The following is a 9146-nucleotide window of genomic DNA, read 5'->3' on the forward strand; positions in this document are numbered from 1 at the left end:
CAATATACAGCCTTACGAAGTCCTTTTCCTATTTGGAACCAGTCTGTTGTTCCATGTCCAGTTCTAACTGTTGCTTCCTGACCTGCATACAAATTTCTCAAGAGACAGATGGTCTGGTATTCCCATCTCTTTCAGAATTTTCCACAGTTTATTGTGATCCACACAGTCAAAGGCTTTGACATAGTCAATAAAGCAGAAATAGATGCTTTTCTGGAACTCTCTTGCTTTTTCCATGATCCAGTGGAACTGAAAGGAACCAATTGACTCTTGTCAACACTATGGACTACGTTACAATTCGCATTTGCCCAGAGCGGTTAAGTTACTTGCACAAGGTCACACAGAGAATGAATAGCAGGGTCAGAATTTGAACCAGGTCAGAAGCCTTGTTGGTATCAGAGCCTCCCAAGATGGCTGGGGTCTGGTTGGAGTTGAGACTTAAGCTGAAGTTGGGGAAGGGAATCCTGCAGACCCCAGAAGGCTTGGTTAAGAATGAAAGACTTTGACTTGAGAACAATGGGAAATCTTTGAAAGGTTTTTGGAGGTAAGGGGCGGGAAATGGGGGTGTGTCCTGATCCAAATTGAAATTTCAATAGATCTCTCTGGCTGCTGAGAGTGGGGGATGGGAGCTGACTGGGACCTGGGGGCTGGTGGGAGGCTGTTCCCTTCCTGCCCAGATAACAGCTAGTGGTGGATCTGGAGCAGGCCACCACCTCTGTAGAATGGAGTTACGTGGCCGCAGTCGACAGTGTAAGACACTCAGCAGGTAAATCCTACGGGGCTCCCGGATGGAAAGTGGGAGAGGAGAGGGAGAGGAGAGGTCAAGGGTGATGACCAGGTTTGGGACTTGCAGTACTGGCTGGGAAATACGAGCTTTGGTGGCCTGAGATCATGTGAGAATTGATTGAGTTTTGACCAAATTGCCCAAGTCTGGGATTTCTTTGGGGGCTTTACTGTCCTCTGTTTTGTTGCTGTGAAACTGATTTTGGATCGCATTTGAGTGTTTCCTGTCTGCCTTGATTCTCTTTCCCACAGTATTTGTTTCTTGAAATTTGAGGTTGGGAGTTCATTTTTCTTATGAATGTCTTCCTTTTTCAGATGAGTACGTTACTTAGTCTCTTTGCCTCTGTTTCTTCATCTGTAAAACGAAGGTAATAATAGAACCTGATGCATAGAGTTATTGGGAGGATCAATTAAATGATATAAAGATTGTATCAGCACCTGGAGGTAGGAAACTCCGGGTGTATCTGCTCTTTAAGGTAAAGATGATACTGCCAGACGATAGTGATATCTTCTGACAAGAGCTGGAGGTGGGAGTGGCTTTAAAAGGAGGTGAAAGCTCCTAGAAGTCACTCTAGTTACTTAGCAAGTACATATTAACACATTATTGACCAGAGCCGTATCAATATCATTTACATAACAAATCACCAGCCACAGGCTTTAGTTTCTGCAAAAATCCCCCCCCATCAATAAAGGATTAAACATCTTTTTATATCCAGTCACAAACTATTTAAAAAATGTGTATAAAAACTCAAGGGATTTCAGTCACCCAAACAAACACTGAGAGAGTCTTGAATTCTAGACCTGCTCTGGACTCTGCGGTGGTAACTGTATATGAAAACAACACGTTTCCTGCCTTAAAAGGAAATAGGACACTTAATTTTAGAATAAGCCTTGGGAAGGCAAAGCACTGTTGGGATGTGGCGTGATCCCAGAGAGCTTCCTGGAGGAGGTGACCTTTGGTCCTGGCTCTGAAGCAGAAGGACCAGGTGCAGAGGTCCAGAAAGGATGGGAACCGGTTTGACTAGATGCAAGCAGCACATTTCCAGGACCCCAAAGTAGGTCAGGTGACTGGAGTCAATAAACAGTTGAAGGGGAAAGCTGTTTTGTTTGTATTTCTCTATATTGCCATAGATAAAATGACTGGTGGTCAACTTTCTCTATTTGTATATAAATTATGACATTGTACGTTGCAAGAAGGTGCAAAATCCAAATCAGGGCCATGGTTGATCTACTGAAGATGTTGCAGAGAAACTCCTTTATGTAAGAAAAAAGTGTGATTCATTGGCTAAATATTTATTGAGCAGCTACTATGGTACCCAGGTCTTTGGTAGCCTGGGGAATATTAGTGAACAGATTCACAGAGTTCCTTCCTTTGTACACAAGCAAAAAGTACTAAGGGAAGAATTAAGGTGCTTATGTGTTGTGCTGTGTCCTAGGAAGGAAAAAGGGAGTCAGCTCAGATGGGTGCTGAGCAAAGACCTTGAGCTCAGAGATTTAGGGACCAGGCCTGAGAGGGCTCTGCAGGCCAGGTACAGGATTTTCAGCTGAGAGGGAATTTGCAGAGATTTTTTGTAAATGTGCATGCATACTCAGTCATACAGTCGTGTATGACTCTTTACAACCCCACGGACTGTAACTACCAGGCTCCTCTGTGGAATTTTCCAGGCAAGAATACTGGAGTAGGTTGCTATTTCCTTCTCCAGGGGATCTTCCCCACACAGGCCTCTCCTGCATTGACTGGCAGATTCTTTACCACTCAGCCACCTGGGAAAGCCCTTCTGTAAAGGACCAGGTAGTAATTATATTAGGCTCGGAGGACTATCCCTTGTGGCTCAGCTGGTAAAGAATCTGCCCGCAATGCGGGAGACCTGGGTTCGATCCCTGGGTTGGGAAGATCCCCTGGAGGAGGGAAAGGCTACCCACTCCAGTATTCTGGCCTGGAGAATTCCATAGACTGTATAGGCCACGGGGTCGCAAAGAGTCGGACACAAATGAGTGACTTTCACTTTGAGGACCATGTATGATCTCTATTGCAACTATGCTATGGTATGCTAAGTCATTTCAGTCGTGTCCAACTCTGCGCGACCCCATAGACGGCAGCCCACCAGGCTCCCCCGTCCCTGGGATTCTCAAGGCAAGAACACTGGAGTGGGTTGCCATTTCCTTCTCCAATGCAGGAAAGTGAAAAGTGAAAGTGATATGAGACCCTGTTGTACCATAAAAGCAGGCCTGGATAACAAGTGTGTGCCCAAGGCTGTGTTTCAATAAAACGTTACTTATAGACACTGAAACTTGAATTTCCTGTGCTAAGTTGCTTCAGTTGTGTCCGACTTTGTGCAACCCTATGGATTACAGCCAGCCCGGCTCCTCTGTGTGTGGGATTCTCTAGGCAAGAATACTGGAGTGGGTTGCATTTCCTTCTCCAAAATTTCGTATAATTCATGCATTCTCCAAATTGCTTTCGTTTTTTACTTCTTTCCCAACCATTTAAAAATGTAACAAAACTTTTTTAGCTCATGGGCCAGACAAAAACAGGTGGTGGGCTGGATTTGGTCTGTGGGCTGTACTTTGCAGACTCCTGTTCTCAACTCATGGGAACCCATGGAGGGTTTTGAGCCAGGGAATGAAAAGGTGTGATTTAAGAGGGGAAGGTATGAAGACAGGGTGTGATGCCAGAAAGTGGATGTAAAGAATCCATTCCAATCAAGCAAGCAGTTCGTCACTCAACAAACTCTGACTTCCCTCAATAGTCCTGGTGCCGCTGCAGGGGAACCCAAGATGTAAACGGCAGTTTTACACTTGTGGACTTTGTAACAGCAGGAGAGATTCAAGAGCAAGACAGAAATACTGACAAACTTTAAGGTCAAAAGAGAGATTGTTGGCCGTGTTTAGTCACTAAGTCGTGTCCTACTCTTCTGCGACCCCATGGACTGTAGCCCCCCAGGCTCCTCCGTCCATGGGATTTCCCACACAAGAATACTGCAGTGGGTTGTCATTTCCTTCTGCAGGGGATCTTCCCAACCCAGGAGTTGAACCCGAGTCTCCTGCATTGGCAGGCAGAGTCTTTACCACTGAGCCCCACATGAGGGGTAGGAAAAAGCAAAGGGTGCTTTAAAAAACAGCAGGGTGGCAGACAGGTGGCTGGAGTGCAGTGAGCCAGTGGGAAGTCGGTGGGAGTAGAGGGGAGGGCCGTGGAGGAGTTGGGATTTTTATCCAAGGTGACATAAAAGGTTGTGGAAAGTGTTTTTAAATTGTCGTATTTATAATGCACAATTTACCACTTCACCCATTTTATTTAATGTTTCCTTTTATTATTTACCTGTTTGGCTGTGCTGGCTCTTGGTGGTGGCATGAAGGATCTAGTTCCCTGACCAGGGATCGAACCCAGTCCCCAGGCACTGGGAGCAAGGAGTCTTAGCCACTGGAGAACCAGGGAAGTCCCGTCACCCATTTCAGCATGTGCAATCCAGTGGCATTAAGTACATTCACAGTGTTGTACAACCACCACTGTCAGAATGTTTTCATCACCCCAAAAGGACAGCGCCAATACCCATTAAGCAGTCCCTCCCCATATTGCCCCCCAGCCCTCTCTGGCCCCCGGCAGCCATCAGTGTTCTTTCTGTCTCTGGGTTTGCCTCTTCTGGATCTTTCATTTAACTCTGGCTTTTTGTATCTGGCTTCTTTGACTTAGCATAAGGCTTTCAAGGTTCAAGCCTGTTGTCTACATCAGTATTCCATTTCTTTTTGTAGCTGAATAATCTACTGTGTACATACACTGAATTTGTTCATCCATTCATTTGTCAGTGGACAGTTGAGCTGTTTTTACCTTTTGTCTGTTGCGACCAGTGCTGTCCATGGAAAGTTTTGAGCAGGCGGGTGATATTTTTTAATAGGCTTTCTCTATGCTGTGAGGGGAAGCGCCCAGAAATGGCAGGATGGGAGACTGGAGATCAGTCAGAACAGGATTCCTAGTCTTGACTGCACAGGGTGAACCTCTGGGAGGTGAAACAAGCCTCTCACACCACTAGAGCTGAGTCCTCAGGTGATTCAGCAGGAAGATGGCAGATTGGGAACCACTGGGGAGAAGGCTGTAGGGGTCCCCTGGGTGCGCAGAGGCCATGGTGCTGATTCAGGGTGTTAGTTGACAAACAAGAGCCAGGTTCAGAACACTCTTGGGGGGAAGGATGCCCAGGCTTGCTGATGGTTTGGAGGAGGGTATGTGTGGAAGTGGGAGTCAAGGGTGGGGCTTTGAAACAAACCCATCAAAGGGTGTGATTCTGTTGACTGGGATAGAGGAGACTTTTGAAGGAGCTGGTTTGGGAGAGTCTAGAAGTTGAGTTTGCCTTATTCAGTGGGAGGTCCCAGGAACCCCCACGCTGAGAATTCATACAGGCAGGGGCCATGAGGAGTTCGGGGGCCTAGAAATCTCCCAGGTGAGAAATCAGGAAAGACCTCCTGGAGGTGATGTGGCACCCAGGACTTGAAGAGTGGGTGTTATGCCAGCAAGCAAGGGAAACAGGAGAAGGAGCCCCAGGGGGACAGACTTGGGACATGCTTCCCAGCTTCACTGAAAAACAGGGCGATAGGGTGGGAAAGTCAGGTATGGGGTTAGATGAAGGGGTGCTGATGGGGGGAGTCAGGGTTGCATTTAATTAGTGAAGAATTGCTCAGAAAACAGCAATGAGACAGATCATTGTGAATGTTTTGTTTAATGGCGGGTACTTTCATACCCTTTATTTGTTTTAATCAAGGTTTTAAAGTTGAAGAATGGTTGATTCGCAATGTTGTGTTAGTTTCTGGTGTACAGCAAAGCAATTCAGTTATACATTTATCATTTTTCATATTCTTTTTCATCATAAGTTATCACACGGTTCCCTATGCTATCCAGTAGCACCTTGTTTATCTATTAATATATATAATAGCTTGAATCTGACAATTCCAAACTCCTGATTTATCCCTTCACACCTTTTAATTCTTTGGCTCTTCAGTCCAACTTCATGAGATTGGAAGTACTGTTTGTAGGCAGAGAGCCAGGTGTAGGGCGTTACGGAAATTAGTTGGGGTTTTGTCACCTGATGCCGGTAGACTTCGTTCCAAGCGGCTCAGGCCCTGATTGTACGTGTCCCAGGGGCCTCTCATTTGGGGTAGACTTGGAGATGGTGTGGACTACGTGTGTGTGGGGGGTGTGTATGTGGAAGGATAAAGAATATTCTGGAAGATTTTTGAGTCTGAGTAACGGAAGGATGGCAGGAAGTAGTGAGCTTGTTTCTCGCTTCTCCATGCTCAAGTATAGCAGTCACACTTGGACTTTAATTGTTCCTCTGGAACACCAAGCTACCAAGCCAGGCCTGCCTCAGGGCCTTTGTCCTGCTGCCTACTCCACCTGGGAGGCTCCATCTCCTTCATCCTTCAGCTCCTATGTCACCACCGCATTCCCTACCTGTGTAAAGCAGGCCTCCCCCCACCATCTTGTGACTTGTCTATATCCTCACCCAGCTGTTTCTTCACAGCGCTGGTCTCAATTTGTTATGTTATTAGTATATTTGTTTAATAGCTCCCTACCTCCACTGCCCAGCTGTCAGTTCCTTGAAGGCAGGAGGAACAGACAATAAATCTCAGAGCTAGAGCTAGGGCTCCCTGCATATTTGCACACAGCTTGGATCCACAGCAAGAAAAGGCCTGTTGCCCAGGGAAGAGGTTGGGCCTGGTTAGTTACATTCGGAATCTGCTGTGGCAACGGACGAAATGACCACGTGAAAAGTTTCGAGGGAAGAAAAAAACCTCTAAGGTTTCTTAAGCCCGCACTCTGCGCCTGTTGTTAAACTAATCCTCACAATGTCTCTGCAGCCAGGACCATAATCCCCATTTCACAGACTTGGAAACTGCGGCACAAAAAGGGCAGTCACCTGCTCAAGTTCCGTAGGTACAAAGAGAGGGAGCTTGGAATGGACCCCTTTCCCCCCATAAGCTGGCTCCAGAGCCCAGATGAGAAGCACTGTTGGCCAGGAAGACGGAGCAGAGTCTGGAGTTAAGGTGCAGATGGAGAGTTGGAGTCTCTGGACAGAGCACTGGTTGGAGACTCAGAAATGCCCAGTATCAAACGTGGACCCAATACTAACTAGCTTCTTGAAATAGATTCTTGGAGGTCAGTGATGACCTTTTTTTTTTTTTAAATCACTGCTCAAAAATAATATAAATATAAAACGAACACATTAGAGATTTTATCTAACTCGTTTAAATAATGATGCTTCTAAGGTGTTAAGACCAAATTCAAAGGAGGATTCCAAGTACTGCACAGTTAAGGAAGGAATGCTGAATTTACAAATAGATGCAAAAACTGGCAGTTCAGTATCCACCGGGCAATAATCAATTGCATTCCAGGGGATTCCATTTGCATTTCTGTGGACGAGCATCATTTGCATAACTATTCCTCTTCTGCAAGTTGTAAAACAGTGCCAAAGCCATGAAAGGTACAGGTAACCCAATGGGGAAGCTAGACAGGCTACACGTTAATCTCTTTTTGCTCCGTCTTTAACAACTTTCCTCATATTATATTTACTAATTTATTTTTGAAGAAGTAATACATTCACATGGTTGAAATTCAAAAGATATAGTGGTGAACACAACATTGTAAACCAACTATACTTCAATTAAAAAAATAAAAAGATACAATGTAAAGTCTCCTCCCTACTCCTGACCCCCAGCCACCCAGGACCCCTTGGAGGCAACCATTGCTATCAATTTCCTAAGTATGCTTCCAAGAAATTCTATGCATAGTAAGCAAACATGTTAAAGAGACACTCACACAGGTTTGCTTATTAAAAAACAACAATGACTATATTCCATGTTCTGTTCTTGTGTTTTTTAAACTCAACAATATGTCTTAGAGTTTGTTCCATAAAAGGGTTCCCAGATTATTTTTTTTAAGATTAAAAACATTGGGAATTCCCTGACAGTCGATAGTCCACTGGTTAGGACTCGGCACTTCCACTGTGGCAGCCTGGGTTCAAGCCCTTGTTGGGGAACTAAGATCCAGCAAGCCACATGGTGTGGCCAAAACACAAATTGCAAAAAAACCCACCATTATTATTTTTATTGCAGTACAGTTGATACAATATTTTATTAGTTTCAGGTATACAACATTTATATGCATTATGAATTGATCATGATAAGTCTAGTTACTGTCACCATACAAAGTTATTGCAAAATTGACTATTCCCTATGCTGTACACTACATCTCTGTTATTTATAAGTGGGAGTCAGTTCAGTTCAGTTGCTCAGTCATGTCCGACTCTTTGCGACCCCATGGACTGTAGCATGCCGCCAGGCCTTCCTGTCCATCACCAACTCCCAGAGTTTACTCAGAAGCATGTCCATTGCGTTGGTGATGCCATCCAACCATCTCATCCTCTGTCGTCCCCTTCTCTTCCTGCCTTCAATCTTTCCCAGAATCAGGGTCTTTTCCAATGAGTCAGTTCTTTGCATCAGGTGGCCAAAGTACTGGAGTTTCAACTTCAGCATCAGTCCTTCTAATGAATATTCAGGACTGATTTCCTTTAGGATGGACTGGTTGGATCTCCTTGCAGTCCAAGGGACTCTCAAGAGTCTTCTCCAACACCACAGTTCAAAAGCATCAATTCTTCAGCATTCTGAGTGTGTACCTCTTATTCCCCTTCCCCTGTTTCGTCCAACCTCTCCCATCCCACTCCCCTCTGGCAATCACCAGTTTCTTCTCTGTATTTATTCGTCTGTTTCTGTTTCTTTTTAGACCCAGATTCTTTCTTCACAGCTGCATAGTATTCTGTTGTGTGGCAGAACCATGTTTATTTAACCATTCCCTTATTGATAGCATGGTGTCTTCTGAGTAAATAGCTAATTGAGAGGCATTAAGGAGTTGGTGAGTAGTGAGGCAGAAGAAACTGGAAGTTTTCTTCAGTTCAGTTCAGTTCAGTAGTTCAGTCGTGTCCGACTCTTTGCGACCCCATGAATTGGAGCACGCCAGACCTCCCTGTCCATCACCAACTCCCAGAGTTCACTCAAACTCAGGTCCATCGAGTTGGTGATGCCATCCACCCATCTCATCCTCTGTCGTCCCCTTTTCCTCCTGCCCCCAATCCCTCCCAGCATCAGAATCTTTTCCAATGAGTCAATTCTTCGCATGAGGTGGCCAAAGTATTGGAGTTTCAGCTTTAGCATCAGTCCTTCCAATGAACACCCAGGACTGATCTCCTTTAGGATGGACTGGTTGGACCTCCTTGCAGTCCAAGGGACTCTCAAGAGTCTTCTCCAACACCACAGTTCAAAGGCATCAATTAAGTGACTCTCAAGTCTTCTCCAGCACCACAGTTCAAAAGCATCAATTCTTC

Source organism: Bos indicus x Bos taurus, chromosome 13 (assembly GCF_003369695.1).
Source record: "Bos indicus x Bos taurus breed Angus x Brahman F1 hybrid chromosome 13, Bos_hybrid_MaternalHap_v2.0, whole genome shotgun sequence".
Classification (NCBI taxonomy): Eukaryota; Metazoa; Chordata; class Mammalia; order Artiodactyla; family Bovidae; genus Bos; species Bos indicus x Bos taurus.